Source organism: Piliocolobus tephrosceles, chromosome 14 (assembly GCF_002776525.5).
Source record: "Piliocolobus tephrosceles isolate RC106 chromosome 14, ASM277652v3, whole genome shotgun sequence".
Lineage (NCBI taxonomy): Eukaryota > Metazoa > Chordata > Mammalia > Primates > Cercopithecidae > Piliocolobus > Piliocolobus tephrosceles.
The window spans coordinates 102,940,806-102,948,753 of NC_045447.1; the positions used below are offsets into that span (position 1 = coordinate 102,940,806).

The 7,948-nt window shown below is 40.9% G+C and overlaps 1 long non-coding RNA gene across 1 annotated transcript in view; it reads right to left on the reverse strand.

Annotated features, from left to right (window-relative positions):
* Nucleotides 1-499: 499 nt before the first annotated feature.
* Nucleotides 500-7,948, reverse strand: part of LOC111527965 — a 92,256-nt gene continuing 84,807 nt past the window's right edge. Inside the window, exons 3-4 of the long non-coding RNA XR_002726826.2 lie at nucleotides 3,880-3,942; nucleotides 500-3,339 (exon numbers count right to left, since the gene is read on the reverse strand). This is a non-coding gene — a long non-coding RNA (uncharacterized LOC111527965). The remainder of the gene's footprint in view (nucleotides 3,340-3,879; nucleotides 3,943-7,948) is intronic.

Sequence of the window (7,948 nt, forward strand, 5' to 3'; positions counted from 1 at the left end):
GCTCCTCCAGCATAGGAAGGCAGAGGTTCTCATCTCTAATGATGGCCTATGGGCCTCATAATTTGATAGAAGTCACAGGCTATTCTCCACTAGTTCAATTATTTCCCTCCTTCCTTCTCTCCCTCCACAATGTTCCCAGTGCAACTTGATGGTGCTATCTCCTGCTTGCTCCTCCCTCTGTCTTCAGGAAGAAAAACACACAGAAGACAGGGGAAGGGAATGGTCAGTAGATGATGCTTAACAAGGAATGGCTCACACCACTGCACTAAAGTCATATTCCATCTGAAGGAAGCCTCCCCTCTGAAGTATGGGGCTACACTTCCCAAGGAACAGATTTAGCACATTAAGAGTTAAATTCCCACTCCTGGGACTTATCTAAGTCCCTTGTCTTAGTCTTCTCAGGCTGCTATAACAAAACACCATAGACTGTGGGGCATGAACAACAGACATTTATTTCTCACCATTCTGGAGGCTGGAAGTCCAAGATCAGGGTGCCAGCATAGTCAGGTTCAGGTGAGGGCTCTCTTCCTGGCTTACAGACAGCCACCTTCTTGATGTAGGGAAGGGAAAGAGACCTGAGAAAGCTCTTTTGTCTATTCTTATAAGGACACTCATCCCATGATGGAAGTTCTACCCTTAGACTTCATCTAAATATAGTTACCTTCTAAAGGCCCCACCTCCAAATACCATCACATTGGAGGAGAGGGCATGAATATATGAATTTTGGGGGACACAATTCAGTGCACTGCACCTCACTATTTAGATTTAAGGCAGTGGCCTTCTTGCTGCTAGCTGATGATCAGAGCCATTTTTACTCTAGTTAGCCAACTGAGCAGCTATTAAGAATATTATGAGGCCTTCATGAAAGGTTCATGTGTTTAGTCTAACAATGGAATCCATTTAGGGGCAACCCAGCTGAGAATTCCAGACCACTCTGGCACAACAGTTATATTTTACACTAACAGTATTCATCGGGACTCATTCATTTACAAGTGACAGATACCCAATTCAAATAAGCTTTTTTACAAAGGGAAATGTGTTGGCTTGTGTGGCTGGGAAATCCAAAGAGGGTGTATCTAGCATCAGGCATAGCAGGATCCAGGTGTTCAAGTGATGTCAGCACTTCTCTTTCTCTCTTTTCTGTCTCTTCCTCCCTGCTGGCCTTCCTTGACCTCATTCTTAGGTAGGTCCTCTCTCTCCATGTGGAAGCAAGATGCCCCTTTGGCTCCTGATGCATGGGATTCTTTCGGTCATCACCATCCAGAAAGAGTGAGGAATTTTCTGAGCTAAACTCCCAGGAAAAATGATCATTTGTCTGATGTGAGTGAAGGCCAGACCTTGAGCCCACCACTGTGCCCAAAGGACACACATCTGCTTGTCCAGGGCTGGGCCAGTGCCACATAAACCACATGATTTGAGCAGGACTATTCCAGAATGCCAAAGAGGGACTCTCCCCACCCTTCAAAAAACCACATGATTCTGGGCCATTTTGCTTTTCTGGGCCTCTCCACGACAGGCTCCTTGGTGAGTAGAGTCCACATTCTCACACTGACTGGACATATGGCATTTTTGACTGGTTCTGGGGACCTTACTGCTATGAATTCACCATTAATTTGCCCCATTTTCCACAGAGGAAATGGACACATTTGATTTATTTACCGTCAAAGGTCACATAATGGGAGAAAAGGTATCAGACACAAATACTGGGTTCTACTTTTGTATTTATCTTTGAGGGTGTGACTCTCTCTCAGATATGTTAAACAACCAACCATCTTCTGTACCAGCATCCAGGGAACTTTCCATGTTCTCTGACATCACAGTACTTTATAATTTATACACAGACATTGTTATGCAGTCATGTTTCTAAGCTTCCCTTGGAGGAATCCCTCCTGGATGCCTGCCTCCTGCAACCGTGGCCTCCTCCCTTGCTTTTAATCCATGCAATCTGAGACATCCCTCAACTGCCCAGGATGGACTTCTCTACAACAGGAAAGAAAACGCTCAGAATGAAGGATTCAGGGCCACCCCTACTGAGTGGAATGCAAAAGTGCTCAGTAGTTAGGCTATGATTTTTCTCTTTCTCTGTTTCTCCTCCTGGGTCATCATTTTCCAGAGGAGGGGAGCCCCACAAGTTCCAGAAGATGCCTTGTCCGGCTGCTGTTGGCTAGCTGGGCAGCCACGTACAGGCGTCCTGCCTTGGCTGACTCTTCTTTAGCAAATGAGAATGGCAGTCTCCGCCTTGCAGGGTGGTTTTCAGTTCCCAGTCCAGCTAAGCCAGGCAAAGTGGCTTCACAAATTCCCAGTCTGTGTGTATATCCATGCACCCAAGCCAAAGGAGCTGCCGCAGTCATGCAGGGCCCAGTGGGCCCCCAGCCTCCCTGTTCTCTGTCTCCCCAAGTCCTCCTGCATGGGCGCCTTTCGGAAATGCTGCCTCCCAGGGTGTTCTCTGAGGAGCCGGCTGATCCAGGCATGCTCTTCTACCACCATGTAGATTTATCTGCCGGTAGCCTTTCAGAGCCTAATAGACTGCCAGAAGGGAGGGGCCTGTTGCCCAGGAAACCTAGCAAGCATTTGCTGCATCCAGCCCTAGACTCGCTCTCACCACTTCTGTGGTCACAAAAATGTGACCTTTCTTCCTCCCACTGGGCATCTCCTGCTGCTTCCCTCTGCTCCTCTCTAAAGCCTGCCAACCGACCAGTCTTTTTCTAAGTCTGCCAGTGACCCTTTCTTGTTAACTTAGGAGCTCTCTTTCCCTCCATCCATGCAGTGAACCTCCTTCTGATTTATACTGCCTTGTTTAAACTGGCCCAGAACTTCTCTCAGGGGACAAGTTCAATTAGATTTGTTCCCCACCTTTCTAACTAATGAAAGTTACTGAAATTTGACCTCTCAGTATGTAGGCTGTTGTCATAAAAATCAAAAACTGCTAATAATAGAGGAGAAAGTTCAAAAATAAAATACCTACAAGTGAGAAACATGTATGTATGCACCACTGCCTCTTTTTCTTGAAAGGAGAAAGAGCCTTTCTACTGCTTTTCATTGAGTGTCAGGAAACAGTAGAGCTCCAGAACCAGGTCATGCATCCTACCCGGAGGAATTTCCCGGCGGCTCTGGGCATCTCACCTACCTGGACCTCTGGCCTGCCTTCAGCCTAGAAGTAAGCTCTAGAAACCATTCAGAGAAATCAACTATTTTGCAATGATCTTTTTGCTTGGAAAAAACCCTCAGCTCAATTGGATGCATATTATCAAAATTAATAATCTAGGTTTTAAAAATGTCAGTTGCAGACTTCTGGCTCCAGAAGAAGATCTTGTAGACTCAGTTGTCCCTGCTCCTCCCCTGTAAATACAATTAAAAACCCTGGAAATAACTTAGCAGATAATGATAAAGGGAATTTGAAAGCAGGAATAAAGAAAGCAACTGACTACGGACTTCAGGACTTGAGGAATGACAATGAGGTGAGTTCCCTGGGTTTTCTTTTTAACTCTCATATATCTCAGAATAGGCCTTGAAAAAATCTACAACCTGGAAGCAACAGGTACAGGTAAAAAGAAAAGCACAGAAAAGGAGATAAAACAAATGCAAAATAAAGCCAACAAGAAAGATAGCCACCTCCCAACCCCCCACCAAAGGACAAGGGAAGGAAGATCCCAAGAGACCTAGTAGGGACCCCCCAACAGGGACCTGATAGCCTTGGCTGACTGATCCTGTGCCCGGCGGCAGCTTCAGAGCCCCAGCAGGCAACCCAAAAACAATTCCACAACCAGAGCACAGGCAGTTGGAACAGTCTACCTGCAGGGCCTGCAACAGTGGAGACCGGCATCTCTCGACCCTCCAGCCAGGGAAGAAAACCCAAGCCAAGCAAAGTTTGCTCCTTACCCTAGAAAGTGGCCTCAAAAGTGGTCAGCAACACCAGGCAGCCCATGGAAGAGCCTTCTTTTCCTGCAGGTGACAACAGCAGGATCATGTAGGAGCTCTGGCAGCACCAAAATATGAAGCAGATCAGAATAACATTGCAAAAGCTCTGAAAAAACACCTGCCATTGGAACCATAGCCCATGAAAGTAGACTAGAACCTACACGCTAAACTTAAATATGACATTTTTAAAAGTATATGGTATATTAAAAACTTAAACAGGATAACTGCCTGCCAAAATAGAGGGCTTAAATAGGATCAACAGTCTCCTAGCAGATGAAATACTACCTATTCGGTACAATGCACACTCTTTGGGTGATGGGAATATTAAAGCCCAGATGCAATATATTCATGTAACACAACTGCACTTACACCCCTAAATCTATAAAAATAATAAATACAGATTCCCCTAACATAATAAATCAAATGCCCCAATACGATTGAAAAGTATTCATCCTACCAAGACTCAGGAATAACAATTACAAACGATCTCAAATCAAGTGTTAAAAAATAGAAAATCTCAGCAAAGAATTAGAAGTTATAAAAAGAAGCAAATGAAAATTATACAACTAAAAAATGTAGTAATTGAAATTTTTAAATAACACACTGATTGACTCAGTAGTAGACTGGAGATGACAGGACACAATCAATGAACGTAAGGACCCATCAATAGAATTTGCTTAGCCAGGACCACAGAGATAAAATACACTTAAAAAATAACAATAAACAGAGTCTTGGAGATCTGTGAAGCAGCAGCAACAACAAAAATCTAATCTTCTTATTATTGGAGTTCCAGAAGGAAAGGAAAAAGAGTGTAAAGCTCAAAAAGTATTCAAATAAATAATGCCTGACAACTTTCTAAATTTGGCAAAAGCCATATACCTATGAAGTTGAGTAAAATCTAAATTTGATAAACTCAAAGAAATCCACACCAAAACACATTATAATTAAACTTCCGGTGAATAAAGACAAAAAAAAAAAAACCTTCAAAAATAACCAGATAGAAATGACATATTACCTGTAGAAAGACACCAGTTAAAATGACAGAAGATTTCTCATAGTACACCATGGAGGCCAGAGGAAGTAAACATTTTTCAAGTTTTGAAAGAAAAGAATCATTAATTGTGAATTCAATATCTGGTAAAGACCATCCTTTGGGAATGAAGGGAAAATAAAGACATTCTCAGGTGAAAGAAAACTAAGATAATTTGTTGTTAGAGGACTTATTCTTTAAAAATAAGTAAGAAAGCTCTCCAAACAGAAAGAAAATGACAACAGAAGAGGGCTGGGCCCTTAGAAATGAAAAAAAGAGCAACAGAATGGCTCAAATTAGAGGTAAACACGATAGCCTATCCTTACCTCATGAATTTCCATAACTATATTTTGTGATTGAAGCAAAACTTATAACACATCTGATGCGGTGCTCAATGTATGTTGAGGAAATATTTAAGACAATTATACTTAGAAATTGCAGAGAATAAAGGGATCTCAACGGAATTATTTTTTCTTCACTTCAGTTGAGTTAGTAAAATGTCAGTAACAGTAGACTGTAATAAGTTACATAAGTATATTGTGATACCTACCTCAATCATCAAGTAAACTGTACTAAGCAATATACTAAAACACTCTAGTTTAAATAAATAAATACAAAACTAAAAGTTCAAGTAATCCACAGAAAGGAATAAAAGAGGGAAAGAAACAGAGGAATGAGAACCAGAAAGAATAAACAGAAAGCAAATATTAAAATAGTATACTTGAGGCCATCAATAATAACTTCAAACATAAATTATCTAAATCTACCCATGAAAACACAGAGATGGGCTGGGCGCAATGGCTCATGCCTGCAATGCCAGCACTTTGGGAGGTCAAGGAGGGCAGATCACCCGAGGTCAGGAGTTTGAGACCAGCCTGACCAACATGGTGAAACCCTGTCTCTACTAAAAATACAAAATTAGCCAGGTGCAGTGGCTCATGCTTATAATCCCAGCTACTTGGGATGCTGAGGCGGGAGACTCACTTGAACCCAGGAGGCAGAGGTTGCAGTGAGCCAAGATCGTGCCATTGCACTCCAGCCTGGATGACAAGAGTGAAACTCCATCTCAAAACAAACAAACAAACAAAAACAACAAAAAAAGAAAATACAGAGATGAGCAGAGTGGATTAAAAAACACTATAACTATATGCTATCTGCAAGAAACTCACTTCAAATAAATAACACAGGCTAGAAAGAAATATATCCTGCAAACATTGGAAATAAGAGTGTCTATATCAAAATCAGATAAAGTAGGCTTCAAAGCAAGGAAACTTACTGTGGATCAAGAGGAACCTTGCATGATAATGAAATGATCCATCCAGCAAAAAAAATAGCAGTCCTAAATGTTTGGGTCAAATCCATGGGTCAAAGGGAGAAGCCTCAAAGGAAATGTTAAAACACGAAATCAAATGAAAAAGAAAATACAACCTACCAAGATTTATGGGATGCAAATAAACATAGTGTCAAGAGTTAAATTTTTACTACTAAATAGTTTTATTAGAAAATAAGAAAGGTCTCAAATCAAATATCTATGTTGCTACCTCAAGGAACTAGAAAAAGAAGAGCAAAACAAATCCAAGGAAAGCAGAAGGGAGAAAATAATAAAGTGAAGAGACAAAAATCAATGAAATCAAAAACAGGAAAACAATCGAGGAAATCAATAAAACAAGTAGCTGGTTCTTTGAAAACAATCAATCAAATTGATACACCTCTAGCAAATGACAAAGATAAAAAAGAGAAGATATAAATCACTAATATCAGAAACGAAATGGAGGATATCACAACAGATCTTATAGCCATTAAAAGAAAAATAAGGGAATATTACTGTGAACAACTTTACATTCATATAGCCAACAATTTAGAAGAAATGTACCAATTCCTCAAAAACCACAAAAAAACTAAAACCCAGTCAAGATGATACACATTACCTAAGTAGTCCGATAGCCACTAGAAATTGAATCTGTACTTTAAGAGCTCCCCCCAAAAGAAATCTCAAAGTCAGATGTTTTTACTGGAGTAATTTATCAACATTTAAAGAATTAATGCGCTGGGCGCGGTGGCTCAAGCCTGTAATCCCAGCACTTTGGGAGGCCGAGACGGGCGGATCACGAGGTCAGGAGATCGAGACTATCCTGGCTAACACGGTGAAACCCCGTCTCTACTAAAAAAATACAAAAAACTAGCCGGGCGAGGTGGCGGGCACCTGTAGTCCCAGCTACTCCGGAGGCGGAGGCAGGAGAATGGCGTGAACCCAGGAGACGGAGCTTGCAGTGAGCAGAGATCTGGCCACTGCACTCCAGCCTGGGCGACAGAGCCAGACTCCGCCACACCACAAAAAAAAAAAAAAAAAAAAAAAAAATTAATGCCAATTCTACACACTCTCTTCCAGAAAATAGAAGAGGAAGTTATAGTTCTCAACTCATTTTATGAGGCCAGTATTAACCATTAGAGTAATACTGGGTTTTAGCCAAACCCAGACAAAAACAGCATAGAAAAAGAAAACTAAGACCAGTATCTCTCACACATGTCATTAATATTTCATGAATTGAAATCTCTTGTTTGGAATCCAACCCAAATTGGATCCAACAATGTATAAAAAGTCTGGTTTAATATCAATGAAATCTACCAATGAACACCAATGTAATCTACCATATTAACAGGCTACACATCACTGACATAATTATATCAATGAATGCAGTTAAAATATTTGAGAAACTCCAACATTCATTCATAATTAAAAACTCTCAGCTCATCAGAAATAAAATATAAATAAAATAAAACTTTCTCAACCTCATAAAGAGCACCAATAAAAGACATCTACAACTAATATCACACTTAACAGTGAAAGACTGAGGTCAGTAATAAGACAAGGATATTTACCCTCACCACTCTTATTCAACAGAGCACTGGAAGTTCTAGACATTGCGATAAGGCAAGAAAAAGAAATAAAAGGCAATCAGATTGAAAAGGAAAAAAAAATCGTTCCTACTTTCAAATGAC